Source organism: Thalassophryne amazonica, chromosome 3 (genome assembly GCF_902500255.1).
Source record: "Thalassophryne amazonica chromosome 3, fThaAma1.1, whole genome shotgun sequence".
NCBI classification, from domain to species: domain Eukaryota; kingdom Metazoa; phylum Chordata; class Actinopteri; order Batrachoidiformes; family Batrachoididae; genus Thalassophryne; species Thalassophryne amazonica.
This window is the reverse complement of record NC_047105.1, coordinates 2208983-2227674: the sequence shown is the minus strand read 5'-3', so window position 1 is coordinate 2227674 and position 18692 is coordinate 2208983. Positions and strand designations below refer to the sequence as shown.

Below are 18692 nucleotides of genomic sequence, written 5' to 3'. Positions count from 1 at the left end.
TTGTGTTCATTGAATACTGACTGAAAAGAAAAAGAAAAAAAAAAATCACTTTTGTGAGCCGGCATTCTGCCTACATGCTCCTTTGGCACGTGATGAGTCACTGCGTCAGTGCGCACACACAGCAGAGCTCATGTGATCCATTAACAAGATATTAAATCCACTACAGACATACTTTTACAGCTAGGAACTGTTTTATCCATTTTTAAACATTAAAAATAGTTACCTTAAGCTTAAACACTTACATTCTTTAGAATTGTGTGTGTGTGTGGGGGGGAGGGTGTTAATAATCAGAGGTAAAATTAAAGCATTTGCAGTCTGAAACAATCGGTGTCCGGTGGAAATGAGGTTTATAGCAGGAATTTTTCAATTTACCTTATTTTCATTTATGTAGCGTCAAATCACAACAAATTTGGCTCAAGGCACTTCACACAAGTAAGGTCTAACCTTACTAACTCAGGAAAACGTGAAAACACTCTTGCACATTTGGGGTATGGACCCAGAATTTCTTTATTTTTAATTCCCCCCAGTCAGATGAATTCCTGGCCCCACTGTTTACAGTGCTTGACAACCACATTTTTTTAATTTATTCATGTGTCTACAAGATGTCTGCGCAGCTTTGTCCAATTTGTCAAGAGTGTGACCCTGGAGAGGAAGCAGCGTGGCGTTAGCAATCTAAACAACATCAGCAACATCCAAGTTTAATGGCTTACTGACCGAGGCTGAAGAAATGAAAGAATTAAAACATGATAATAAATCGCATATTTAAGGACCGTCTTGTGAAACTTTGAAATATGTAACATTATGAAGCCCTGTGAAGCAGGATGATATTGTCTCTGATTTCTGTGTGCCACTTAAGTGAAGTCAGTGGGATGTGGTTGTGTTGTCAGGTTTACAGTTACCATTTGTTACTTTGTTTGTCCAGTCTAGTTCACACTTACTGATGTATTTTTAATGCTGGCTGCACCAGTTACAGTGCAACCACAAAAACAGCTGACTGTCAATCTCTTCAAAAGAAGGTAAATAAGAATAATGTGGCCTTACGGTGGCCTGGATATGACAACAGGGAAGATGAACAGTGGGACTGCGAAGATGTTTCATATTAAAACCTCAAATATGGTAATCTGTGTCAAATCAGTGAAGAATCTGCTGACGCCTCTCAGAATTTTGCAGGGCTGGTATGAGTTAAAATCATTAAAAGATTTTTTTTTTTAAAGAAATCAGTGCCATTAATTCATGGTACTTGTACATGTATGTGTGCCTATATGTTTTAACATGTCAGTAAAGATTATAACTAATGATATTGTATCGTCTCATTAAGAAATAAATAAAAGTGAAAAAAGTATTTAAATCATTAAAAGTACATTTAAATTGGGAAAAAAAAAATCAGAAATAATGGCTTTTTAGAAAAAAGAAAAAAAAAGAAAAGGTTTTCATAAACCAGCCCTGTAATTTTGGAAATCTTTGTGGGATAATTGTGATTCATGAGTAACGGCCCTAAACTCTCATTTTTTGCTCAGTTCTGGGTGTTACCCATGAATCCCAGTCATCCCACAAAGACCTATGAAATTCTGATGGTCAAATCTGCTCCTTCAAAAAACTTACAAACTGGATGAAAATTTTCATGAATCAATGTTTTTCAACACAGTTGTATATTTTAAACAAATACTTGGCTGCATGCTCATTTAAGATCAACAAGTCAATGGTAAATGGGCTGCATTTATATGACGCTCAAAGCACTTTACAATAATGCCTCACATTCACCCCGATGTCAGGGTGCTGCCATACAAGGCACTCACTACACACCGGGAGCAACTAGGGGATTAAAGACCTTGCCCAAGGGCCCTTAGTGATTTTCCGAACAGGCTGGGATTCTCTGGTCTTTAACCATTAGACCATCACCTCCCCTAAAGGTGATGGTCTAGTGCTCTAAGGCACTCAGGTACTTAGAGTGGAGCACCAAACTCCTCTGGTCCACAGAACCAGATCACTTTTTAAACAGCATTTCCATGAAAACTAATGGTTGTCTTCAGAAAATACTTTGTAGGGAGTTACAGCTATGAAAACATTATCTAGACACTTTTACCTCACATATACAGTGAACAGAGAGAGGAAAAAAGAAATCAGAGAGAGAACGAGCTGTAATCCTCAACTCTAAACTCTAGTGGTTGTAGTTTTAAATTAGGTCATAACATTTTTTGTACAACATTGCAGGAAAACTTTCATGCAACTTTCAACTCACCAATGCAACTAAGCTGTGTTTAGTTTTGGGGCAACAGCAGCCTGACAGAGAAGTCAGGTTTCTGGATGACAGCGACACCTGGTGGAAAGGTCAGAGAAAGAAATGTGTTGACATAACAGATTGATTTAGTGCTGACAGGTGCCTGCAATGATTCCTGCAAGTTAAGATGACTTGTGTTCGTTGAACCTGGACATCAGCCAGTTTCAGGTAAACTTTCAGCAACAATAAATGCAGACACACAATTCAAACACTACAAACTGTCCACAAAACACTCCCAAACCCAAAACTATGGATGCTCCAATCAAGTTCCTGCTTGGCCAAGTCATTTCATACAGAGCAATGACTGTTGCCGGTAGATTACAAGTATTTATGACTCAATCCATAGCGCCTCTACAGACAGACGTGGTGGCCTGTCGAGAAAACACAAAAGTCTGAGGTACTGCTGAGATATGAAGACTGTGAAATTCTGAGGGGTTGTGCTAGAATTTATCCAGAGGATTTGTAGATGTGGACATAAATGATCAACCAAATGGAATGTGGAAGTCTCCAATATCCATAAGAGGAGGCGTTTCATATCTGATGGGACTCTGAATATCATCTACATGATTTGAGGTGCATGGCATCATGGAAAATGCAGGTATTGGGAGTAGACAGAGGCGTTAGTTCAAAGAAAATGTGAAAAAAATAACTCACCACCTGTGGTCCAGTGACTCTTGGCCTGCCTACAGGCGAACAGGAGCACTACTTTACTCCAAACAAACATTTTCCAACTCAGTTGCCACTGCTGTAGCTGAATACTTTGAGCCGCTGTTTAAAGACCCCCTGACACTTGCATAACTTTGAACTTTGATCCGTGCACTTGCATGTACATTGTTGTGACAATCCCACCTGCTGTGTTCCCAGCTGGATGCCATGCTTTATTCCACTGGTTACCATGCGTTGCGCACTGGACGCTGCGTATATGAAATAATTATTTTGCAGCAGATGAATAATTTTCTCTGCGAGCTGTCTGTTGAAAATGGCTCGAATTGCTTCATGATTCACAGAGGAGCACTCCAGCTGCTGCTGTTCTCACGCGCACGCTGAACGACGTGGAGAAAGCATTTAGAACCGTCTAAAAAGGTAATTGTTTGTCATGTTTACATTGTCATGGCTTGGTAAAGCCCCTTTCACACCGGGCCCACTTCCAGTTGCTTCCTGTTACATCATGACTCATGACGACGCAGGAATATCTATGTCAGGTGCGAGCAGCAGGGGGCAGAGAGGAGGTGAGAACGCAGCCTGCAGGATCTCTGCACAGAGGAATCAGAGTGCACAGTCTGGCTGCAGACAGACTGTGCACTCTGATTCCTCTTCTAGTTTATATTTGTTCTTGTGCTGAGCTGCAGGTCTATGCTCTGAGTTCTGTTATACAACCCCTGGCAAAAATTATGGAATCACCGGCCTCAGAGGATGTTCATTCAGTTGTTTAATTTTGTAGAAAAAAGGCAGATCACAGACATGACACAAAACTAAAGTCATTTCAAATGGCAACTTTCTGGCTTTAAGAAACACTATAAGAAATCAGGAAAAAAAAATTGTGGCAGTCAGTAACGGTTACTTTTTTAGACCAAGCAGAGGGGAAAAAATATGGAATCACTCAATTCTAAGGAATAAATTATGGAATCATGAAAAACAAAAGAACGCTCCAACACATCACTAGTATTTTGTTGCACCACCTCTGGCTTTTATAACAGCTTGCAGTCTCTGAGGCATGGACTTAATGAGTGACAAACAGTACTCTTCATCAATCTGGCTCCAACTTTCTCTGACTGCTGTTGCCAGATCAGCTATGCAGGTTGGAGCCTTGTCATGGACCATTTTCTTCAACTTCCACCAAAGATTTTCAATTGGATTAAGATCCGGACTATTTGCAGGCCATGACATTGACCCTATGTGTCTTTTTGCAAGGAATGTTTTCACAGTTTTTGCTCTATGGCAAGATGCATTATCATCTTGAAAAATGATATCATCCCCAAACATCCTTTCAATTGATGGGATAAGAAAAGTGTCCACAATATCAACGTAAACTTGTGCATTTATTGATGATGTAATGACAGCCATCTCCCCAGTGCCTTTACCTGACATGCAGCCCCATATCATCAATGACTGTGGAAATGTACATGTTCTCTTCAGGCAGTCATCTTTATAAATCTCATTGGAACGGCACCAAACAAAAGTTCCAGCATCATCACCTTGCCCAATGCAGATTCGAGATTCATCACTGAATATGACTTTCATCCAGTCATCCACAGTCCACGATTGCTTTTCCTTAGCCCATTGTAACCTGTTTTTTTTTCTGTTTAGGTGTTAATGATGGCTTTCATTTAGCTTTTCTGTATGTAAATCCCATTTCCTTTAGGCGGTTTCTTACAGTTCGGTCACAGACGTTGACTCCAGTTTCCTCCCATTTGTTCCTCATTTGTTTTGTTGTGCATTTTCGATTTTTGAGACATATTGCTTTAAGTTTTCTGTCTTGACACTTTGATGTCTTCCTTGGTCTACCAGTATGTTTGCCTTTAACAACCTTCCCATGTTTGTATTTGGTCCAGAGTTTAGACACAGCTGACTGTGAACAACCAACATCTTTTGCAACATTGCGTGATGATTTACCCTATTTTAAGAGTTTGATAATCCTCTCCTTTGTTTCAATTGACATCTCTCGTGTTGGAGCCATGATTCATGTCAGTCCATTTGGTGCAACAGCTCTCCAAGGTGTGATCACTCCTTTTTTAGATGCAGATTAACAAGCAGATCTGATTTGATGCACGTGTTAGTTTTGGGGATGAAAATTTACAGGGCGATTCCATAAATTTTTCCTCAGAATTGAGTGAGTCCATATTTTTTTCCCTCTGCTTGGTCTAAAAAAGTAACCGTTACTGATTGCCACAATTTATTTTCCTGATTTCTTATAGTGTTTCTTAAAGCCAGAAAGTTGCCATTTGAAATTACTTTAGTTTTGTGTCATGTCTGTGATCTGCTTTTTTTCGACAAAATTAAACAACTGAATGAACATCCTCCGAGGCCGGTGATTCCATAATTTTTGCCAGGGGTTGTAGTTCATCTTTCCTCCTTTGACCACAAGATGCGCGCGAACGAACTGTCCATGAGCAAATGTGGAGATGTCTGGAGTTCTACTTGATGTGGACATGTCCTGTCTCTGGCAATCAGTCTGTGAGCAGGACTTATGTCTTTTTTTTTTTTTAAACACAGTGATGAGAGAGTTTGAGGGCAGAACAAGGAACTAACTGCCTGCAGCCTAATTGTTCACATGTGCATGCCTGAACAAATCGTCCATGAGTGAACTGGAGATGTCCGGACTTTTTACTGGATGTGGACATGTCCTGTCTCTGACAGTCTATGAGCAGGACTTTTATGGACTTTATTTAAACACATTTGTGAGAGAAGAAGCTGCAGCTGCTTCACAGTGCCTCTCTGTGCCACAGTGTCGTGCCAGAACTGAGACCACGTCATATGGAACAGAGCTCACATGGGTGACATGAAAATCAGATCGCCCACTGCGTGTTCTGATCTGACGGTCCGTTTCAGCCTGGGGGCAGCAGCAAGGGAGCAAGCGCACGCTGCAGCAAACAGCATATATCGCCACAGCGACATATGCTTTTATTTATGTCCACGTGATGACAGCAAACAGACAAACGTGTCACAGTGGGCAGTTGTTAGTCCATGTTGGTCCAAACACAGTACATGTTGTCCAGCTGTAATGTCCAGATAGACAGATCTCCACAGCCACATCTCCTGTCAGTTCTGCGCACACACCAAAGCCACACTTGTGGAGAACTTAGACAAATTTCACTGCCAGCACGACAGTGATTGTCTGCAAACTATTGTCGTGCCAAAAGTGCGAATGGCCACACATTTTCTAAGTGCCAAATAAGCAGTGCTAGATGTCTGTGTGTGTTACCTGGAATTTGGCCGACACTTGTTGTGAAAGGGATTGATGGGTTCGCACAGCGCACACTCTGTCTTTCAGCCGCTGGTGTGCGCAAATAGTTGTAGCAACAGGTGTACGAGGCGTTCAAGGCAGGGACAATTTTACACATGGACTACACGTGTAAAATGTGTAAACATGGTGTCTGTGGACACAGACACTATGTAGACCGCTCGCATCCAGCATTTCGGTGTCGCCGAACAAACAGCCCCCACCCATAAAAAAAATCGGTCCACCTTTTGCATCTGTGCATGTGTCATTAACCGCGGTTCATGGATTAAAACCACGTTTCTGCTTCAAACTGTACTCCAGTCATCATCTATCTCAGCGACAGATATCTGAAGATTTGTACAACAATCATTTCCACATAAATTCATTCATTATTTCATCATAAAAGGAGACGGAAGCAATCAGAGCACCGTGGCTAAACAAGCTGCTAGCTGATGCATTTCACTGCGTGTTAGTCATTTCAAAGAGTCATGGAATTTCGCAGAGTTTCTACTTAAAATGGCCTTGTTTCTGCTTAAAACTGACTTTAGAATGATTTAAGATATTTTACTTCTGTCATCTGATGGTTAATAATTCCATTAATCCAGTTGATCACTTTGGGTGAAGAGACTCCGTCTCAGACGTGCTGCTGTGGTCCGACATGACGCATGCGCAGATGCAAAAGGCAGATCGATTTTTAGGGGCGGACAGTTTGGTCTGCGACACGGGATTTGATGAAACTTGAAAGTGCAACAGTAGTCAACATTTACAACCACACATCATATGATTTAGCAGCATCAAACCACATTAAATTTGAGCAACTGTAATGTGAGAAAGAAAAGCATGCGAAGTAAGCAGAAGACTCCAAGTAGAACCTGATCAAATCAATGAAGAAATGCATCCAATACAACAACAGCATCATGTAGGACATCAGCAGCAACTCACAAACCATGTCAAGATCTTAAACCATAACAGCAGCGTAATCACAAACAAAAACGAGAGCATCATCATCAACACGGGAATAAAAATAAGGGACATTTTAAACAGACGCCCTTCAGCAACACACCCAGCAAAAAGTGCAATACTGTCAAAGCACAATTTTCAAATTTATCACTTACTGAGGCGTTGCTGGGCCGGTAGCATAGATTTACATTTACACTACCTGTCCATACCTGCCCACAGTAACAGGCGGGTATCCCAATACCCACCTGCTGTGTGTAAAGTGATGATGTCATAACATGAGCAACCCAAGAACTGTCCGCAGAGGACAACGTGAAAAGGCGCGAAGTGTGTGTTGGTCCCAATATGGATAATACAGATGATTTCCTCATGGACAGTCTGACAATGAACAGCAGCCAAAGCAGCCAGCTTGATGAGGACGCGCTGGAGAATTTGGAGAGCAGCGCGGTACCAACCAACATGACAAAAGTTAAAGTGAGCCAACTTTTTATGTACACGTTTGCTGGGTGTCGTGCGTTTTGAAATGACATTAAATATTGTTAATGTGAATCCACGTGTTGTGTATCTCAGTAAGTGATAATAATGCAAATAACATGCAGTTGTTGTGCGGTATGCATTTTCAGAGTCCCTCCGTCCAGTCACCCAAAATGACCGATATTCACCCGAGTTAGACAAGTATATAGGTCATTTTGGGTGACTGGACGGAGGGACTCTGAAAATGCATACCGCACAACAACTGCATGTTATTGTATCATGAGTCACCCAGATGTGTTTCAGCAACACACCCTGCAAAAACAAAGCGCAATTTTGTCAACAGCAATATCAGACATGAGTCACCCAGATGTGCTTCAGCAACACACACACACACACACAGCAAAAACAAAGTACAATACTGTCAAAGCACAATTTTGTCAACAACAGCAATATCAGATATGTGTCACCCAGATGCCTTTCAGCAACGCACCCAGCAAAAACAAGCTGCAATACTGTCAAAGCACAATTTTGTCAATAACAGAAATATCAGATATGTGTCACCCAGACGCCTTTCAGCAACGCACCCAGCAAAAACAAGCTGCAATACTGTCAAAGCGCAATTTTGTCAACAACAGCAATATCAGATATGCGTCACCCAGACGCCTTTCAGCAACACACCCAGCAAAAACAAAGTGCAATACTGTCAAAGCGCAATTTTGTCAACAACAGCAATATCAGATATGCGTCACCCAGACGCCTTTCAGCAACACACCCAGCAAAAACAAAGTGCAATACTGTCAAAGCGCAATTTTGTCAACAACAGCAATATCAGATATGCGTCACCCAGACGCCTTTCAGCAACACACCCAGCAAAAACAAAGTGCAAAACTGTCAAAGCGCAATTTTGTCAACAACAGCAATATCAGATATGCGTCACCCAGACGCCTTTCAGCAACACACCCAGCAAAAACAAAGTGCAATACTGTCAAAGCGCAATTTTGTCAACAACAGCAATATCAGATATGCGTCACCCAGACGCCTTTCAGCAACACACCCAGCAAAAACAAAGTGCAATACTGTCAAAGCGCAATTTTGTCAACAACAGCAATATCAGATATGCGTCACCCAGACGCCTTTCAGCAACACACCCAGCAAAAACAAAGTGCAAAACTGTCAAAGCGCAATTCTGTCAACAACAGCAATATCAGATATGCATCACCCAGATGCCTTTCAGCAACACACCCAGCAAAAACAAAGTGCAATACTGTCAAAGCGCAATTCTGTCAACAACAGCAACATCAGATATGTGTCACCAGACGCCTTTCTGCAACACACACAGCAAAAACAAAGTGCAATACTGTCAAAGCGCAATTCTGTCAACAACAGCAATATCAGATATGCGTCACCCAGACGCCTTTCAGCAACACACCCAGCAAAAAAAAGTGCAATACTGTCAAAGCACAATTCTGTCAACAACAGCGATATCAGATATGCGTCACCAAGATGCCTTTCAGCAACACACCCAGCAAAAAAAAGTGCAATACTGTCAAAGCGCAATTCTGTCAACAACAACATCAGATATGCGTCACCCAGACGCCTTTCAGGAACACACCCAGCAAAATCAAAGCGCAGTACTGTCAAAGTGCAATTCTGTCAACAACAGCAATATTGCAATATTGCCAGCAGGGTAACAAAAGCAACAGAACCAGACACCCTTCAGCAATTCAACTAGCAATAAATAAATAAAAATAAAATAAAAATGCATTTTTGAAGATTCTTGGACCAAACTTTGACTAGTATACTTGTTTAAAACTAATACTCTTCCAATGGCATGTATTTCTGGTCCAGTACGAGGTACACAAAAATGTGACGTACAGCAACAGAGAGATTTGTTGGAACTGTTAGCTACTGCTTGAAGTGTTCAAGCCAAGACGTATTGTGAGAACCAAACAACAGGGCATAACTCATGGCATAGTTCCAAGCTGGTTCTGGAATGCTATCAAGTGTGACGTAAACAAATTGTGACGTACCGTATCTGTGCATCATTAATATCAAATACATTCAAAGAAATAGCTGACAAAATAGTAAGTACAGCTTACCTATACCTTAACTAGTGACATCCCATAAACAGCTGTCCTGCATCATCAGTATGTCATCTCTGGGGTGCAAGTTTTTGTGACGTACAAAAATGTGACATACATAACAATAAGTGAGTGTGCATGTTCCCGTGCAACAAGGCTTAAGCCAACCAGATAATCCTCATGTATCGGGAAGAATTACAACAAGACCTTTAAACCAACCAGTGCAATGTCACCTATTGAAATGTCAATATTTTAACACCAGCAAGATGTAGAGCACAGAAACAGCAACTTCTAGTGCTGTTACCAACTTGCAATATCAATAAGCTAACCAACGCAACATCAGCTGGATGACAAACAAAAGCAGAAGAGCTCCTTGAGAAATATCAGCAACTTGATGTCAGCACAGAACATGTGGTCACAGGGCCAGCGGACAGCAGTGACTGGAGCTAACTTTTCCTAAGCAAAGTGTTCACCGAGACTGAAAATAAGACTTTCCCATAATTGTTTTACAGCAGGTTGTCTATTGAAACGAACGAACGAATAGTAACTATTTAAGTTACTACTCAGACCTGATCCAGACGTGTCAGACCATTATTACCACCCAGTCAGAGGTCAGACTGACGCTTCAATCATTCTCAGAGCTTCCACATGAATCAGTCCAACAAGGTGCTACACTATTAGCGGCTGTTAAGAAATTTCATAAAATAGGTTCATTTTAACTGCTGATGTAGCATTATGGATTTGCTTTATGAACACGTATGAGTGTGGGTGTGTGTGTGTGTGTGTGTGTAACACTGACCAGGAAACCATCATAATGAAAAGACCACAAAATGAACACACTCACAGAATTTTTACGAGTCACAGTATGCTACAAAAATTGTAATCACTATGGTGCATAAGAGGGACAAATAAAAATAAAAAGCAGCACAAGATCCTTGCTGATTTCTAACTGAAATCATAGATCAAAATTATGGTCTGGCAACTGTTAAAGAACCCTTTTGAAAAAATACATAAAAATACAGTCATTCTCCAAATATTTAAGTCAACATTACATCACAGATTAAAGCCAAAATAAAAGTGTTCTGCCTGAATTTTTTCTTATACAGCCAAGACATAACCCGTTCACCATCGACCTTTTTACAGAAACTCTTTTGTGATGGCATCCTACAGTTTAAGGTAAAACAAGGTGGAGATGGTTAAGAAAAGAGAAAATTGTTCTCCTGCTGAACAGATTATATTTTACTCACTAACTGTTGCTGTTCCTTTCTAACACTGCATCATATTATAGAAAGACTTTAACCTACACATTATTTAAATATTCAGGATAAACACATTTTAAGGGGACAGCTTTTCTACAGCTTTTATTTCATTCAACATCAATTCAAATCTCAGGCCTGTAGCCAGGATCTGAATTTTTTTTTGGAGGGGGGTCTTGTTTGGTGAAAGTGGATCTTTGTTGGCAAGGGGTCTGGGGCCCAAAACATTTTAGTTGTTTAAACATTGTTATAAGTAGGAGCAGTATATATTCAAAAGTGGACCTTTAATCAAGGGCACGCCCCCCAACACCCTCTGTCTGTCTGAATGCACAGCTGGTTTGCAGTCTCTGAGCAGGAACAATCAAGAATTTGTGGATTTATGTGGAAAGCGCGACCTGGTTGAGGCGTAGGAAGGTTTTATGAGCACATTTACGTCACACCATCCTCAGGAAGAGATCTTAGGCATATTTTTTGGGAGTAAAAAGAGCATTAGTGTTTGATGTTAAGGGTTTGCTGGCCTGCAGCTGTGTTTTTAGTTTAATCACAGTGAGCACACTCACAGACAGAGCAGACTTTGAAAGAAAAGAAAAGCTTAAAAATATGTTTGGAAAACTCTGCTCTTTGTTGGCAGTGCGCTGAGAGACACTCAAACACACCGACCCCTCCTCTTCCTGCAGACAGGACACGACTCGCTACCAAAAGAAAAAAATAAAACAGAAACATTCTAAAACTGGATTTTTGAAACATGGTTCAGGTGGAATCTGAAATTTCAGGATGTCGGGGCTGCTACAGCTAGCAGGGGGTTGGGAGAAATACTACATGCAATTTGGTGCAATCAATAAGCTAAATGAGAGCACAGCTGAAAAGATCATTCGAGTAACTAATAATTCAATTACAAAAAATGTTTCAGGCAAATTCTGTGCCTCAAAGCTCCATTTAATGTTGTAGTACATATGCCAGGCCTGTCTATGGCACTGTAATGTCCCCAGAAAAAAACCAGAAGAACAGAGCATGCACATAAACCGTGTAAACGCTAATCAATTTAGCACCAAAAGCTACAGCTTTCCAACGCGACACACAGAGTAAAATAAAACCTTTTAAGAGAAAGAGGATCCACGCTAATCATCTGAAATAGCATGACTGCACATTTAAAGTGAAGCAGTGTGTTTGTCTATTTTTTAAAAACACACGGTCCGTCTACGTGGGGAATGACTATTAACTTGGTGGCCGGGTACCCACAGTCAAAGTCTGCTGTTCACCTGGCTGCTGTCTCTCTCTGCCCGGTGTGAGGGGCTCAGCACTCCCCTCATACCGGGCGAGTCACAGCTCCGTCCCCGGACACACCGACAAACAGTCTCTGAAAGACGCACCTCTCAGCAGAAGTCCACTCTTTCTTCTGTGTTTTGCTCAGACTCACACTGAGTGTTTCGCTTTTTAATTTTCACTGTTTTTGGGCAACACGCTTCACAGACACGGTAACTTAAAAAAAAAAAAAAAAGTGAATGCAAGGCTTGCATCTGTTGAATCACAGAGAAAGGAATAACACACCAACCTTTTTGGGGGAGTAAAAAAAAAAACAAAAAAAAACAAAACTCAAAAATGGTTAAATTTTACAAGTTGGGAAAAAAGGGGGGGGGGGACACATAAAAGCCACATCCCATTGCCATTTCAGCAAAACATTAAAAGACTTTGGTGCAGCGACATTTTGCCATTGCTTAGGGAGAGTCCTGGACTATTGATGTTGTATAAAAATGCAAAAGTACTCTATCCGATTACTCGATTAGCCGCCAGAATCGATAGAATACTTGATTACTAAAATTATCGATAGCTGCAGCCCTAAATGAGAGCTCAGTTCATTCATTTCATGCTCATTTTAGTCATAAAAACTATATTTTCCCATATTGCCAAGATGACAGAACTATAATCCAGTCTGTCAGAACACTGATTTGGGTTTAAATTAGATTCTTATTCACTTCTATAAATAGGAAACACAATAATACATTTTTCTGTCCATTGATGACATCAGCATTTTTGGGATACTGATAATTTAGGTGTTGCACAAAACAACACACAAAGTTTTTTTTTTCACATCAACATTTGACTTTTCAAGCATATTAAGAGCCAGTTTTTATAAGAGTCAGGCAGGTGGTGATTTATGAATTTTTTTATGGGTAGATACATGTTAGAAACTAACAAAAATCACATTTATTTATCCTTGATAGGGTCCTTTTTTTTTTAAAGGGGGTCCTGGAAATTTGGGGTGAAATTGAGACAAAAATGGCAAAAATCACAAAATTTAGGTTCTCAAATGCTCATATTTCTGTGCACCCTGAATGAGCCAAATTGATTTTCATTTGTGTTAGTCTTCCGGGTATGGACTCTCCACAAAACTGAAAATTTTGGCAGCTGACGCAGGGCGCAGTCCAAAGGCGGTGCTGCTTATCGCTATTTTTTTGTAATTGTGTACATTTTCACAGGGGCGGTGTGACCTGCCTCCTTTTCCACCTCCTCCACGCAGGTGGAAAAGGAGGCAGGTCACACAGCAGCAAAGTCACGTCACTTCCAGGCAAAAATCTGTCCGGAAGTGACATGACAAGCAGTTTGGACATTCTATTTTTTTTTCTGTTACGAATTAATTTTGCGTGTCAGTGAAAAAATAACATTTGACATAAAAACTATTCATGAACAGAATTTTATGCAGTGAAAATAAATATGCACACAATAGGAGCACAGTAGCAATGAAGGAGGTGGGAACCAGGCTGTCTTACATCTGTGTGAGCCAATCAGATGTGCTCAGTGCAAAGTGCTCTCCAGCCATTGAAACAGAGAAACTCACTGCTGGCTGTCTGCCTCCTGTTGCGCGTGCACGGAGGAGGCGGGGCCCGACCAGTTGAAAAACATGTTGGGCAGGTGCCCTCCAGGAGCAGGGTTGGAGAGGCCTGGTTTAAAAATTCCACCCCCTGTCCAGTTATCATAGAGAAGGGATCTATCTATAGAGACCAAAACCAGTTTTTGTATCAGGCTGTAAACATGTTTATTTCTGCTCTGAAGTTGGACATTTTAACTTGAATGGAAACCTGCTCGCTTTTGGAGCTTCAAGTGACCAGTCAAAGAACTGCAATTGTTTTTCTTCCCCTGTGGAGCCTCATCTGAGACCATCAAAGCGTATCTCTTGCATACAAACCCAAATTTGACGTTCTGGCCAACGTGAGCACCATCTATGCTCTTGTACAGATGGTCTACCTGCCTGAAGAGTTCAACTCAAATGGTTTAGGGAGGAGGACAGAACAAGTTACGCCTGTGGACCTGGAGGGGAAGCGTCTATTTCAAGTACCGAGGATTTTAGGAAAGTAAATAAATAAATCAAGCAAGTCTGAGGGGATGATAGATCAGCCGTCACCTGACTCTCTAAAGAGAAAAAAGGGATCCCTGTCTGATCAGCCCCCTGCCTTCAGTGCGCATGCGTCATTTCAGCACAGTAGGGGTTCACTGATTATCACGCCGTTCCTGTTTCAAACTGCCTCCAGTCACCATCTATCTCAGCGACAGATATCTGAAGCTTTTGTACAACAATCGTTTCCATATAGATTCAGCATTATTTCATCACAAATTACAGAAAGTCCTAAAAATCAACTGAGATTAATGAATCTCGGTGCGTCTGAGTCTGACTCTCTACACCCAAACCAATCAAAAAGGCAGAGGGAGTGCCGAGCTCCCGACACCGGCCAAATGATGGGCCCGTTTTAATTGGTTTTATCCAAGTCTAAACCGGTTCTGTCCGGTTCCGGCTGGATGCTGAATTTGATTTGAATCAAACTGAAAAAAGCCGGTTCAGAAACCGTAAGATTGTTACAGTTTGTGAACTAACACAAAGTAGGGTTCCCCCGCACAGAAACATAAAACATTCACATGCTGAGGATAAAAGCTGGCTGGCTAACTAGCTCTTAGGTTAGCAGGCTGAGGCTAGCTGTTAGCCGCGGAGCCTGCCGGTGGGTGGAGCTCACAACGGCTCCCACACCGACACGTCATTAGCGAGTCGCCGTCGCTGATTCTTACCGACAAAGATGTAACCGAACTTTATTCACGGTTTTGAGTCTGTCTGATCCGAGGCCTTCACCACCAAATGTCAGCCGAGCTGCTTTTTCTTCTTCTATGGCGTTTAACGGCAGCCAGCATCCTTATTGGTGCACTGCTGCCACCTGCTGCATCAGTCCGTTATAGCAGCACTAAATCTTCTCCATAAGTTGTCTTTCAAGTATTTTTTTTCTTTCAAAATCTTTTTATTAAATTTCCAACGCGAATGTATTCACATGTGTACATACACGCACCCACATATATACATACATATACATACATGTATATACATGTACCCACACACAAGGAGAAGAAAAGAAAAAAAAAAACACAGCAAATGCACCTTGGAATTGAATAGTACAAATATAAAAACAATAATAGCAACAACCGAACACATCTTCCCAGTATTAGGCAGGTACCGGTATGGAAAGTACAGTTAAGTGCTCTACCCTTCCAAGTGTTATGCAAACACCTACGTAGGAGCGTATGACGACTCCACTTCATCTTATTATGATAGAGGTAGGACGTTGAACCTGCTCCCCCCCCCAAAGAAATACAGCTAAGGCACACACATCAGTCAGCAGGCTTGACATTCTTCAAATATTGAGCTACTTGGATGTCAGGGGCCTACTCCGCAAACGTATTTTACAACGCGTACGAATCATGAAAGTAAGTTAGGAAGGATCCCCAAGTCTTATAGAATTTGCCCTCAGTGCCTTTCAGTGAGAAGCGCATCTTTTCTAGAGCAAGACAGTGCATAATTTCCCTCAGCCATTGAGTATGTATGGGCGAGGTCGCCTCCCTCCACTTAAGCAAAATGGCCCGCCTGGCCAACAGGAGAGAGAAGGAGACCATGTGGTGCTCTGCCGAAGTCGGACGGGGGTCGTCAGGCCCAAAGGTGCCAAATAAGGCCATCATAGGATTTGGGTGGAGTTCACGTTTCAGGATATTTGAAAGAGCACGAAAAATCTCACTCCAAAAGGTTTGTAAATGGGGGCATAACCAATACATGTGGAAGAGTGTGGCATCGCCCAATTTACATTTCACACAGGTGGGGGTAACATCGGGATATATGCTAGCTAACTCCGCTTTTGATCTGTGAGCTCTATGGACCACTTTGAATTGGATTAGGCAGTGTCTTGCACATAGTGACGATTTATGAATCGAGTTTAGGATCAAGTCCCAACGGTCGGTGGATATCGTGCCTCCTAGGTCCTGTTCCCACGCCTTTCTGGTCTTGTCTAGTGTCAAATCCGAGAGTGCCATAATGTTCCGGTATAGTTTAGCGAGTGCGCCCTTCAAGGTTGGATTAAAGGAGAGAAATGTGTCAATTGGATTAGCACCTGGTTTGTTGGGGAAGCATGGCAGGGTATGTCTCATAAAATCTCTGACCTGTAAGTAACGAAAAAAGTGTGTTTTGGGCAAGTGGAATTTCTCAGAGAGTTCGTCGAAAGAAGAAAAACTGTTGCCCTTGAATAAATGTGAGAGTGAGATGATGCCCTTTTTATGCCAGTCTGTAAAGGAGGTATCGTACTGAGACGGGGCAAAAAGGGGATTGAATGCAACAGGGCTGAGCATGGAAATTTCGGCAAGATTGAATGCCCTAAACTGAGTCCACACCTTCAATGTGGAGCGCACTACTGGATTCTTTATTTGTTTGGGTATTGGGTAGTTAGTTGGGGCACCAAGCAATGCAGAGAGTGACATGTTTTGAACTGAGTTCAGCTCGACTGTTAGCCATTCTGGGGCATCCGATCGAAGGTTGTATTTATACCAAAAGGCGAGAGAACGAATATTCGCTGCCCAATAGTAGGAGCGCATGTTTGGTAATCCCATGCCGCCGTCAATCTTCAAACGTTGGAGGACTGCTTTGCTTACTCTGGGTTTCTTGATCTGCCAGATGTATGAAGAAATAGTCAAATCCAACAAGGTAAAAAAGGATTTAAGAACAAAAATAGGTAGAGATTGGAATAGGTATGTAAACGCAGGCAGTATGTTCATTTTTACGGAATTTATACGACCAGCTAGTGTCAATGAGAGGGGTGACCATTGTTGTAGAGATGTTCTCACCTGATTGTGGAGAGTTACGAAATTTTCACGGAATAAGTCCTTAAATTTAGGGGTGATCTCTAATCCTAAATAAGTAAACTGCCGTTTCTCAATTTTAAGGGGGGTGCTGCTGTAGTCAGCCACCAGGGCCTCATCATTTAATGGAAAAAGCTTTGTCTTGTGGATGTTAATTTTGTAGCCAGACATACGTCCAAATTCTTCAAACAGAGATAACGCCGCGGTCAGAGAGTTAATTGGGTCAGAGATATACAACAAGAGGTCGTCAGCGTAAAGAGAGACTTTATGCTCCAAGCCACCCCTATTGATGCCTGGGATGCTGTTTCTAAGCGTGACTGCAAGTGGCTCTATCGCTAAATCAAATAGGATCGGGCTCAACGGACAACCCTGTCGTGTTCCACGGCTTAGTACGAACGGTTGGGATGTTATGCCATTCGTCCGTACAGTTGCCTTAGGTGCGGCATAGAGCAACTTAATCCAGCCTATAAACATGGGGCCGAAGCGTAGTGCTGAAAACAAATATTTCCATTCGACACGGTCGAATGCTTTCTCCGCATCAATAGAAACAATGCATTCCGGAATTTTATCTTGAGAGGGCGTATATAGCACGTCAAGAAGACATCTGATATTAAAAAAAGCATGGCGGCTTTTAATAAAGCCGGTCTGATCAGTGGATATTATATGAGGGAGGGCCTCTTCTAATCTGAGAGCTAGGACTTCCGCTAAAATTTTGGCATCCGTATTAAGGAGTGAGATAGGACGATAGGAGGCACAGTCAATCAATTCAATCAATTTTTTTTTTTATATATAGCGCCAAATCACAACAAACAGTTGTCCCAAGGCGCTTTATATTGTAAGGCAAGGCCATACAATAATGATGTAAAACCCCAACGGTCAAAACGACCCCCTGTGAGCAAGCACTTGGCTACAGTGGGAAGGAAAAACTCCCTTTTAACAGGAAGAAACCTCCAGCAGAACCAGGCTCAGGGAGGGGCAGTCTTCTGCTGGGACTGGTTGGGGCTGAGGGAGAGAACCGGAAAAAGACATGCTGTGGAGGGGAGCAGAGATCGATCACTAATGATTAAATGCAGAGTGGTGCATACAGAGCAAAAAGAGAAAGAAACAGTGCATCATGGGAAGCCCCCAGCAGTCTACGTCTATAGCAGCATAACTAAGGGATGGTTCAGGGTCACCTGATCCAGCCCTAACTATAAGCTTTAGCAAAAAGGAAAGTTTTAAGCCTAATCTTAAAAGTAGAGAGGGTGTCTGTCTCCCTGATCTGAATTGGGAGCTGGTTCCACAGGAGAGGAGCCTGAAAGCTGAAGGCTCTGCCTCCCATTCTACTCTTACAAACCCTAGGAACTACAAGTAAGCCTGCAGTCTGAGAGCGAAGCGCTCTATTGGGGTGATATGGTACTACGAGGTTCCTAAGATAAGATGGGACCTGATTATTCAAAACCTTATAAGTAAGAAGAAGAATTTTAAATTCTATTCTAGAATTAACAGGAAGCCAATGAAGAGAGGCCAATATGGGTGAGATATGCTCTCTCCTTCTAGTCCCCATC

At 41.9% G+C, this 18692-nt stretch overlaps 1 protein-coding gene across 1 annotated transcript in view; it reads right to left on the bottom strand.

Annotated features, from left to right (window-relative positions):
* Positions 1–15139, bottom strand: part of rbm12 (RNA binding motif protein 12) — a 29099-nt gene extending 13960 nt beyond the window's left edge. Inside the window, exons 1-2 of the mRNA XM_034164494.1 lie at positions 15043–15139; positions 2240–2317 (exon numbers count right to left, since the gene is read on the bottom strand). The gene's annotated coding sequence lies outside the window, so the exon portion shown is untranslated. The remainder of the gene's footprint in view (positions 1–2239; positions 2318–15042) is intronic.
* Positions 15140–18692: the final 3553 nt, after the last annotated feature.